Genomic DNA, 12,039 nt, shown 5'->3' with positions numbered 1-12,039 from the left:
TGTGGCTCATTGCCATCGCCCAGCATCATGCTAACATAACACATATTGCTAGCCCAGGAAAAGATCCAAAATCAAAATCTGAGGTCTGGTTTCTCCTGAATGTGTATAGCTTTCACACCATTGTAAAGTTGAGAAATCATAAGTCAAACTGTTCTAAGTTGGTGACCATGTACAATTTAAACTAAAGATCTGCTTTAATTCACCTACACTCTGGTCTTAAAATTCAAAGTAACAATTCTATATAGCAAATTAGTATAGGTAGTTTTTCTGTCAACTTCTAAAATTGTTCTATATTGGGATTTATTTTTAGATTTCCTCAGCTAGTTGTTTTTTTCTCATGGAAAGGAAACGATGAAGTTTCTAATATATAGTTTCTAATTTCCTGCATTTTCAATCTTTTTGTTGCTTTGCTAAACAAATGTCAACTGGAATGACAATAGAGTTCTCAAATCCACTTGCTCTGTCAATTATCTCCAGCCATTCTTCTGTCTTAGCTACATCTTAGCATCTAATAGTGTACATGAGGAAGTCTGGCACTTGTTTGGCTTTTGTCCTTAGTGTCTCTTTTTTTTCTGCCAATTTTCCAGAAAAACGTACGGGTGAAGGTAGACTTCTGATGAGTCATGCTAATGAACAGAAGTTTGAAGAATCTTTCACTTATCCTTATAACTTAAGACTTTAAAGACTCTCTAGGTCCTTTGTATTTTGTCATTTTTGCCTATCATCCAGTGAATTCTCTTCATCTGAAGATTCACATTTTTACCTTAGTCAGGGTTTTATCTATTATGTATTTGACTATTTTTTCAGTTCCTCTGTTATTAAAAAATTAACAGTTGTAGATAGCATCATGTTTATATGCCTTCCATATACTTATTTTCTCATAGACTGTATTTGTTTTTCTTCATTTTTGTTTCCACTTGTATTGCGGAGGGTTTGAGTCAATGGATTTGATTTTCTGTAATATTGATTCTGCACTTTTCTACTTCTATCATCATTTTTAGTTCACATCCAGTGTTTTAATTCCTTAAATCATTTTCTTAATATTCTAATTTAGTATAATTATATTAGATTACACATGTTGTATGTAAGCTAGATGAATTTTTGTAAATATATAAAACTGTAGAACCACCACCCAATGACTTCCACTTAATCTCTATCACCATAGGTTAGTTTTGTCTGTTTTGAACTTCATGGAAAGGCATCACATAATATGTCTTCTTCTGTGTCCAGCTACTTTTGCTTAATATTTTATTTGTGGGATTTTTGAATGCAGCAAGAGTGTGTTTATTTCCAATGATATCTAGTATTTTTGTATGAATTTATTTATCCATTCTGTTGTTGATGGACATTTGGGTTGTTTCAAGTTTGACACCAGTAAGAATAAAGCTATGCACACGTTTGAGATGTCTTGTTTCACATATGAGTACTTTTCTAGAGCTAAAATCACTGGGTCATGGTTGTATGAACATATAGCTTTGACAGGTAATGTCAAACAGCTTTCCAAAGTGTTTGTGCCACTTTATAACAGCATCAACAGTTAATAAGAGTTCCACTTGCTCTACATTCTCACTAATGATCTCTTTCAAAACAGCCATTCTTTTGGTGTTTAGAATGGCTTGTTACAGTTTTATTTTTCCCCCAATGCATATTTCAGTATAGGAAATATATTCAGTATATTCTTTTGTGCAGTGCCCATTCAAGCCTTTTGCCCTCTTTTAATTGGGATGTTTTGTCTTTTTCTTATTGATTTGAATGGATTCTTTATCGATTAAATTCTTCTTCCTAGCTGTCCCTTTTTCTCAGATACTTTATGACCTTTCCCCCCACATCTTATGTATTTAGGACCCTTAAAATATTTAACTGTATTGAAATATCAAAGCACTATGTAAAATTTCCTTTCCATTTTGTGATACATCTCGCATGTAAGGTCTTCATCTTTATAGCTGTAAACAGTATGCCTCCCACTATAACCATGCTATGGACTGAATGTGTGTGTCCTCTCCATCATATCCATGTGTTGAACCTAAGACCCCAGTGTGATGGTGTTTAGAAGTGAAGTCTTTGGGGAGTGATTGGGTCACCAGGGCAGAACTATCATCAATGGGATTAGTGCCCTGCAAAAGAGGCCCAAGAGAGATCCTTTCTCCTTCTGCCATATGAAGTTACAGCTAGAAAGTGTCATCAATCAACTAGAAAGCAGGCCCTCCTCACCAGATGCTGAATCTACTGACACCTTGATCTTGGACTCCCCAGACTCCAGAACTGGGAGAAATAAATTTCTGTTGTTTATAAGCCACCTGGCTGTGTTATTCTGTTATAGCTGCTGACAAAGACTACAACCAGCCATGTAACCAAAAGTGTAGCTAATTTGTCTTAATTCTACCTCAGAGTTCAAAAACATGTGTACCACCCACCACTTCTCTTTCTCCTTTCCAGTTAAGAGTAGCATGATCAGACTAACACCCTATCTGTTGTGTCCTTTGGAGTATAATTATCCAAATTGTGCATATCTGATAAAAAGTCCCTTGAAGTTTGTGGCATGTGATTTTAATACTTTTGGAGAGATTTCTCTTTCTCCTCTAACTTCTGTTTGGTCTTTTCAGTTAATTTTTGGTATAGGGTTATTTGTAAGCCAATTCTTAAATTTCTATTTTTATCAGAATTCCCTTTCATGAGTGGCCTAGATAACTTTCTAAAACTCTGTAATTTGATACATCTAGATGATAGTTTATCTCTAATATTTCATTGGTGGTGGTGGTACTTGTGTGTATGTGTGTGTCCCTTTTGACTTACTTTGTTTTGCTTTAATTCAGTCTCATACTCTATGGGCAAGATGGCATTTTGGGGTTATCTCTTCCCCATCACAAGATTTTTCCTAATACCTTCTCTGTTGATCTGACATTATTTCTTGCACACATAGCCCCTCTTATGGTCACATTATTGCCGCAAACTACTCAAGAATATATGTTTTGTATGCTGAAGTATTAGAGAAATGTTAACCAAACTGTCCCTGGCAAAGAAATTGAAGCACATTTGACTCTGAATAATTTTTAACTTTTTTATCCTTTCTTGCTTACAAAATCTATTTTGTTGAAATCTGTATATGGTATAAACATAACTAATGACTTTTTCTGTATTAAAAAACATTGTCCTTTCTGAATACAATATCATATAATCTTTAGATTTAAGAAAGATGAAGTATAGCACCATGGCATTTGTATCTTTATATAATTATTGTCTAATCTTTATGAACCCTAAGGAATTGAGGTTGGGAAATTTCATTAAAATGAGTTAAACCTTACTCCTACCTTCATGCTGTTTTTCTTGTTACCTCTGTATTGTTTTGGTAATATATCAAAAAGTATCAACAAATCTCCTTTTAACAAAATGAGGGACTTTCTGTCTTTCTTAAATTATGTTTTTTATCGTTTGATTTTTTTTTTTCAAAACACAAGCTTATGTTAACATAGTGTAGTATAATATTACCAGAGAGCTTGCTTTTTTAGCAGTTTCAGAGAGCTTTAAGTTAGGGTCGTATTAATTTCCATAACACACATATCAAGCAAGTAGTGGAAACAACCCTTCACCAGGAAGTAGTTACCAGTACAAGGCTCCTTTCTGAGAGACTACACCTGAGCCACAGTGTAAAAGGGCTTAGCTCCAATAGTCTCACCTCCTTGTTCCACAGCAGATTATTTGAAGGAGAGAACTTGATGCCAATATGACTCATGAAATTCCCTCTCCAGACATTTTGAAATGAGATCCTAGGGGCTAAGTCCATTAATTGTAGGAAACTGGGCTGCAATTATGCAGGTTTCCTTTCACTTCGGGGTAGCCATGATATGGTTCATATGAAAGCATATGAGTGAGGAGAGAAGCTGGTTTGTAGAAAGAAATGGAAGTGAGTACAGAAAAGGTGTGGAGATGAGAAGTTATGTGGCCATAGCATTCCCGTCTGATAATTGTTTATTTTTCTATATTTTTCATATTTTCTGCAATTGGGTTCCTGAAGTTTCTGCAATTATTCCCATTTTCTGCAGTTCTCTGTTAAGATACAGTATCTCTGTATCTTTATGGTGTATCTTTTTGAAAATCTAATTTGAATAGGATTTTTTTTCCCAAATCAATGGTTTCTGACACAGATAACTTTAGAAATAAGACATCATGTGTTCTATCAGCTCTTTCATAAATCTGCTACAGTCTTACCTATGAAGAATTAGGTTGTTCTCTCTCCTCCCATAGTATTATTCATAATCCTGCTACACAAGTTACTATCTATATTGTCATCATTTTTTGAATATCTGTCTCTCTCATGAAAGGGCAAGCTTTTGTGCTTGGTATTCTCAGCACCTAGTATCGTGGTTGGCACATAATATGTGCACAACAACTTTTTGTTAATCAACAAACTAAACACCAACCATGTGGAATTCCATTCTTAGTTGCAGTTTGCTCAGAAGGAACCAGAATGAGAATTCCTGAAGCTCTCACAACTTGTAAAGTTTTGCTGTTCACCTCTAGGTTCCTTTTGTTGACCCGTACATCTGTTTAGTTTTCCTTTCTTGTCTTCAGTATTTTCTTGAGAAGTGCTTTCTCATTTATTGAGAAACAAAGTAATCTCAGCATTTTGAATATTCTTTTCTTTGTTTCTCTCTCAAACATATGTTTACATATGCTGTCACTAGAGGTAGTTTAAATAAATGCTATAGAGGTCTTTCCTTAAAAGAACACCCATTTTGTGGATGGCAAATATGTAAGATTGAGGGATCTGAAAACCCTCACGTACTCATCCCCCAGCTTCCACAACTATCAACACATAGCTAGTTGGACCTTCTCTACTCAATCCTCTCTTTAGGAATATATCACATTGACGGGCTGTTCATCCCCTTCTCTGGGTACTATATTTCCCCATTCTTTATGGAAATTCTCATCGATTATTTAAAATAAGCAAATCCTAAGTAGCATGTCAATTTGTCTGTAAATACTTTACTATTATTTTCAGCAACTCTAAGATTTAAGAGTTCAGCATTTCCTCTTAAAGTCCAGTTGGCAACGCCTGGGTGGCTTAGACAGTTAAGTGTCCAACTCTTGATTTCAGCTCAGGTCATGCTCTCACAGTCATGAGATGGAGCCCCACATCGGGCTCCACACTGAATGTGGAGCCTGCTGGGGATTCTCTCTCTCCCTCTCTCTCTGCCCCTCACAGGTTTGCGTGCGCTCTCTCTCTCTCTCTCTCTCTCTCAAAACAAATAAATAAACATTAAAAAGAATAAAAAGTCCAGTTGGTTGGTAATAATATATATTAGGAAATGAATTTCTAATAAATCTTTAACTTAAGGTAGTGCGCTTTTAGTGATTTCTAAACATAAAAATTAAAATCTGATTGATTTTAGATAAATGGCAATGATTTGTACCAAAAAGCAATTATACTAAAAGTGTATCACATATTTCTTTATTATCCTTTTAGTCACTTCTCCTAAGTTTCTAGTCTCTCTCTCTCTTTTTTTATTTTGCAGTTGACTAAGATCAGTGGAGACCTGCAACTGCTTTCCATTGTTGTACATTCCATTCTAGTGACATGTGACAATTCTCTAAAAGTTATGTTGAACGTCATACTGTATAGAAAACCTTATCCCAACATAATGATATGGATTCATGTTTCACTTGGCATAGTCCTTACGCATTATCCTGGAAAGTCTTGCTCCAGCTGTTTCAAATTATTTTCATTTTATATGTCATGTTTAATAGCAGGGAGGAGACTATTGCTAATGGTTTTTTCTTAGAAATTAATCTGTCAACCTGGTGAAAATATGAAGTTAAAGCAGATGAACAGGGATTCTCCAATTTAACATCCTAAGCATATTAATTTACTTACCAAAAGCGTAACAAGATTAAGTTAATCAATGAGAATTTCCATTAAGAATGGGGAAATGTCACACACAGAGAAGGGAATGAACAGGCCGTCAATGTGATATATTCATATAATTTTTTTTTAATGTAGTGATGGTTGAGTTCTAATCATGTGTCTTGGGGCTGGGGATAGACATAAGCAGGCCTTAATGTAACATTTCATGATGCAGTATTCTATACTGAGCTTGCATTTGTGACACTGAATGGGAGACCTTTTCCTTTGAGCCAGATATAAAATATGCTTTCCATTTCTCTGATGGTTGTCACTGAAAGGATTTTCAAAAGTTGCTTTAGAACCTCAGAATTAGATCAATGTGTTTAGGAACCAGAATGCTTTTTATTAATAAGAGTTTGAAGAAACTCCTGTGAAAACAATAGGATTTTTAATCACTGGCATAAAATTGTAGATTCCAGGGCAAAGATCATATGGTGTAATGATATTCAATGTGTAACAGACAGGTTTTGATGTTTCAGTGCCTTCAGTTGTTAATATATTGCTTCTTCTGGTGTTGAATCTGCCAAATACTTCCTGTCACTTTTACGCTAGTCTGCCTTCCCTGAGCTTTTGTTTTCTTGGGTTTCTGTTCAGTTAACCCAATCAAGTAAGTCCAGAAGCAGATGAGCCTCCTTCTGACGCATGATCAGAAGGTCAAGAATAGTGTATACTGTGTCACCATATCTACGTCATTCACCTCACTCCATCCCATCATGTAGGTATTATATCATTACGTATCATTACAAGAGGGTGAATATAGTATCACATAATATTTTGAGAGACCAAATTCACCTAATGTTCATTATAGTATATTGTCATAATTGTTCTATTTTATCATTGTTGTTCATCTCATCCTGCACCTCATTACAAATTAAACTTTACCATAGATATAAAGGTATATATCTGGTTTAGTACTGTCTATGGCTTCAATCATCTGCTGGGGATCATGGGAAATATCCCCCATAGATAAAGGAGGACGACTGTATTTCTCAGCTAATGATTTATTTCCTATGCTCTTTTATTCACTCCTCTTTTTTACTCTTAACACAACTCTCACACTGAAGCATCAACTTAAAAGCTACCATAAATTACTTTCAATTTTTCTGTTTTTATTTTCCATAATTTTAATATGGAATATTAATAGCTTATGAGCACCAAGTCAAATTGAGATGTACAGCATTAGTGTTGAGTACAGGTTAGCTTAATTTATCTCTTGTGATATATGGATGGCTCTCTAATGTGGAGAGTGGTCATATTCCTATCTTTCAATCTCCATCTGTAGCAACAGATACTCGCCCCAGCTTTTCTTTTTCACTGTACACCTCAAAACACATATTTTTGGATTTTTAGACCTCCCCCTGTAAAGAAGTATGAAATAGATTATTTTTGTTGAAATGGGAATGAGACATATCTTAAATATCAGAAAGGAACATGTTATTGTTTTTTTCATCCTTTGATACCAAAACTGGGTGTAAAAGGTGGAGTATTTATTAATGCATAATATGAACTGGGTAAATAAAAATATTATTTTCTCCTACCAAAACAGTAATTTCACTTCTGAATCAAAGGAAAAACAGATGAAGGAGAAAAACTGAAGCACAAAATAATTCACTTCGGCATTTTTATGATAGCACAAAATGAGAACCACTCAAATGGTACATTAAAAGGGAAAGGTTAAGTAATGGTTAAGTACATTTTGGGACAAGCGTTCAATAGGCTATTGGTGTTCAATATGCTTTCAATATGCTGTCATTTAAAATATGACAGCATGGGGCATCTGGGTGGCTCAATTGGTTAAGCATCCTACTTTGGCTCAGATCTTGCGGTCTTTGAGTTCAAGCCCGTGTTGGGATCTGTGCTGACAGCTCAGAGCCTGGAGCCTGTTTCCGATTCTGTGTCTCCCTCTCTGCCCCTCCCCCACTTGTGCTCTGTCTCTCAAAGATAAATAAAACATAAAAAAATTCTTAAGAAAATATGACAGCGAAAGTTAGGTAAATCTTATGAAAATTACCAAGTATAATCACTATTATATAAAAAAAAGGAGTTTTATGTAAAACAAAATAAAAATGTCATTTTAAGTATTTACAGTGGTTACGTTTGGTCATATGATTGTGGCTAGTCCATCTCTTTTGCTTTCTTTTTTTTGATTTTTTTTAACATTTACTCATTTTTGAGAGACAGAGACAGAGTGTGAGTGGGGGAGGGGCGGAGAGAGAGACACAAAGAATCTGAAGCCCGAGGAGGGGCTTGAACACACAACTGTGAGATCATGACCTGAGCCTAAGTTGGATGCTCAACCAACTGAGCCACCCAGGCGCCCGATCTTTTTTACTTTCTTACACTTCCCAGTTTTCTATTACACAAATGCACAGGCACCACTGGAACTCTCTCTTGGAGAAGGTTAAACAGCTTAATGTAAATTACTGCCACGCTGTAAGCTTAATTCAATTTATGTGACCTAGAACAGCAGCCTACCATCAGAATGAAAATGTAATTATTTAATTATTTTGAGTTATCTGATGTAGGGAATATAGTAAACACGAAGAAGATAATCTAGGTGAGGGACGATATGCTTATGCATTGTAAAATTCTTTCAACTTTGTTGAAAACTTAAAATTTTTTATGCTACAATGTTGGAAGGAAAACAATCAATTGATTGCAGTCAATCCACTTCTAGATAAGCTTCCAGAGGATCATTTCTTTCCAAGTTGGAAGCTATTAGTATATACTCCATTATTATTCATTTTATATTTCTGCTTTCTCTGGTATAATTTATGTAGATGCAAAAAAGTCAAGTATTAGGAGTGAGGCAAGTCCATCTGTGACATGCAATGATTTTTTTCTTGTGCTGTTAGTCATCTTGATTCTAAATTTGCTTCTCTTGGTTAATTGTGATATTTTATTACACTTTCTCCTAAACACTATATTCTGTACTATTTGCCTTTAACATTTTATTCATATGTAGATGTATATTTGAAAAATTTGTTTACAGAGAAGCAAAAGCAGGTCTTTCACAAATACTATTACTATAAATACATGTATTCACATGTATGAAATATGTCTGTTACATGCAGTTATACAAAACAAACATTAAGAAGATGGTAGCCAGCTGTTCTCTCTTCAGTAATACTAGAATGAGTAGAAATGGGATAAATACGTAGCAGAAAAGATTCCATTATGTGCTTGTATTTAATTTGGAGACAATGCACATTTCAGTGTACTGGTGTGTATGTAAACTAAATGCAGAAATAATTGGTCTGAGAAATTCTATCTGGGTATTCATGTTTACTAAGTTGACATGTTCAAATGTAGAATTTTTCTTTTTCTAAGCTCATAAATTGACTGAAAAATGCTATAGAGAGTATATACTCAATAACCTTCTAGGTCAAGGGAAGATAAAAATATATCATTCCTGGTATACTTGTTCTTTTCAAATTTTTAAGCCATAGCTTCATTTTTAAGCCCACAAATTTAAAAAATGAATTAGGCCAGTCCTTATCAAGGACACAGATGACCTATGCAAAAATCCATAAGTGTGTCTTTCTAAATTGGCATTATGTTTTGGTCAATAGTTGGTGCTAGACTTTAGACCAATCCTCTGAAGTTATAAACTTGTTAGGATTTTTCTTTACTCAGTGTAGTAAAAAGGAAATTAACCAATGATATAAATTTATATTTAATCTTCCTAAATCCAATTTTATCTACAGACTTCCTTTTGGTTCCTTGCATATAAACACATTAGCTGTCATTATAACAAAATCCCTCTCTTACAAAAAATATTTTACACACATAGAGCCAGTGTATAAATTTTCTAAAAGATGAAAGTTTAATACTAACCTGTATAATGCAAAAATGTATTTGTATTACTTAGCATTAAATATGGCTATACATAACAGAAAACTCCAAATAATCAGAGAAATATATTTCTCTCTCACATTCAAGATATCTCACATTTAAGAAGCCAGTTCAGGCTTGTTTTGATATTCCAAAAGAGACCCAAATTCCTTCCATCTTGTTGTTCCACTATATGTGTTGTTCCTATATATATATATATATATATTCCATTGTCAAGGCATAACTCTTTGATCCAAGATGGCTACTGATGTTTCAACCATTATATTTGCATCCCAACCAACAGGGTGGAAGGAGGCAACAGAGCATACCACTTTCTGTTATGCACACTTCCTGCAAATTTCATACAACACTTTAGCTTATATCTCATTAGTTTAGTCACGGTGACACCTAATTACAAAGGAGACTGTGATATGTGATTTTTATCCCATCTAGACATGTATGAGGCTGAAAATCAAGACTCTTTTACTGTGGTAGATAGAGTAATGTCTCCTAACCTCAAAGATATTCATGTCTTAATTTTCTCAACCTACAAATATTATAGGAGAAGATAGGATTCAGTAGGCAGAGAGGGAAAGGTTAGTACCTGAGGTCTCTGGGTGGAGAAAAACACATATTGTGGAACAATGCTGGGAGTATCCGACTACAGCAAACCCCTTTGGGCATAAGGTCCCTCTTAAGAATGTAGTAAACACCAGCTACTCCCCCTCAGGTTTCCTTCAGGAATTTGACAATCACAATGCATAGCTAAAAAAGGAAACCATAAAACTTGTTATATGAGGGACAGTATGACCAATCTGACTCCTCACACAATGCAGTCGAGCCAATCAGGAATGGACAATGCAGCACCTAGAGTTATCCAGCCAGTAAGGGTAGAGTCTGAGAAGGAACAAGAGGGAAGGGATGAGGGTGCTAACGAAACACTTATAAAACAAGGACCCTTGCCTATAGTTCGTGGGCATTTCCTTTCAAATGTCCCCTCTCTGTAAAGAGAGCTTATCTGACTATTCTTACTTTCTAATCTTATACCCTAAGAAACTTTTGCCTGCTGCTCATTTTGTGTCCACCTCTTCATTCTTTGAAGCAGTGAGACAACGAAACCCGGGTATTGAGGTAAAAAATCCTGCAACACAAATTTGCTACTTTACCTGACAGAAGAGATTTTTGCTGGTGTGATTAAGAATCTCCAGAGGAGATTCTAGGTGGGCTCAGCATAATCACAGGGTCCTCATAAAGAGTGATGCTAGTTCAAAGGAGATGGCTGGTATAAGTGAAGTGTCGGAAGATGGAGGAGGGGGTGAACACCCACAGAATGCAGGTAGACTTCAGATGCTAGAACTTAGAAGGCCATGGAATCTCCCATGGAGCTTCCAAAAGGAACCAGCCCTGCCCAAACTTTGTTGTTTTAAGCCACAAGTTTGTGACAGATTTTCAGAGCAGAAAAGGAATATGCTGCACTTACTGAAGAAAAAAAAAAGGAATAAATATCAAGCCTATCAACAGTCTGCCATGCATTTTCAGTGACATGTTCATATTTTTGGTCTTTGGGTCTATCTGAATTCTTTCAGATATTTGGATTCAGCAATCTGTACTATTGGTAAATGAGCAAATACTCTAATCTGGTAGCCTGAGTTCTTAGGTCCAGGTTAAACCCTTGGTAATTAATGGGCGTACAGGAGTCATGGAGCCACTAATGCTGGGGGAGAATGTCTCTCTCAGGTGCTTGTTTAGTATTTGTGTGCAATTCCTCCAGCCCAGCATAAGCCAGTCAGTCAGTGTGACCTAGAGTCAAGGCCAGTGAGAGAGCTGTGGCCACAGGAAGACTTTTGGGTCTGGGGGAGGAGGAAAATCAGGGTAGTGGCTTGGAGGTTGACATCCTGGCCCTTTCTGTTATGGTTGATGGTCTGCTTCCCAGGCCTCTCCTGTTGTCTGTCTGAATATACCCATTCCCACGTCCACCGCCAGACAATTTCTGTGTGGTAATCTCACCTCAAATGCTACTCCTTTCTTCGGCAGGAAGTTTGGTTGTTATTCTTGACCCTAGACTAATTTCCCAACTCAGATTTTATAGATCTTGTGAATATTAATCTTCCATTGTTAATTTAAGACTTTGTCCTCTGGTAGACAGAGTATTGGGTCCCCAGAGATGCTGATGTCCCAGTTCCCTAGGAATTGGAAATATGTTACATTATGTGACAAAGATGAATTATGATTGCAGATGGAATTAAGGAAGCTAATGAGTAGATGCTGACATTACCCTGGATTAACAGGTTGGAGATACAAGG

The 12,039-nt window shown here is 35.8% G+C and overlaps 1 long non-coding RNA gene across 3 annotated transcripts in view; it reads right to left on the bottom strand.

The window, feature by feature from the left end:
- Window positions 1-11,070, bottom strand: part of LOC122230242 — a 47,882-nt gene extending 36,812 nt beyond the window's left edge. For all 3 annotated transcript variants that reach the window (XR_006207349.1, XR_006207351.1, XR_006207350.1), the window contains exon 1: window positions 10,903-11,070. This is a non-coding gene — a long non-coding RNA (uncharacterized LOC122230242). The remainder of the gene's footprint in view (window positions 1-10,902) is intronic.
- Between the last annotated feature and the right edge of the window lie 969 nt (window positions 11,071-12,039).

This window comes from Panthera leo, chromosome C2 (assembly GCF_018350215.1).
Source record: "Panthera leo isolate Ple1 chromosome C2, P.leo_Ple1_pat1.1, whole genome shotgun sequence".
Taxonomy (NCBI): Eukaryota; Metazoa; Chordata; class Mammalia; order Carnivora; family Felidae; genus Panthera; species Panthera leo.
This window is presented reverse-complemented; position numbering and strand designations above follow the sequence as displayed.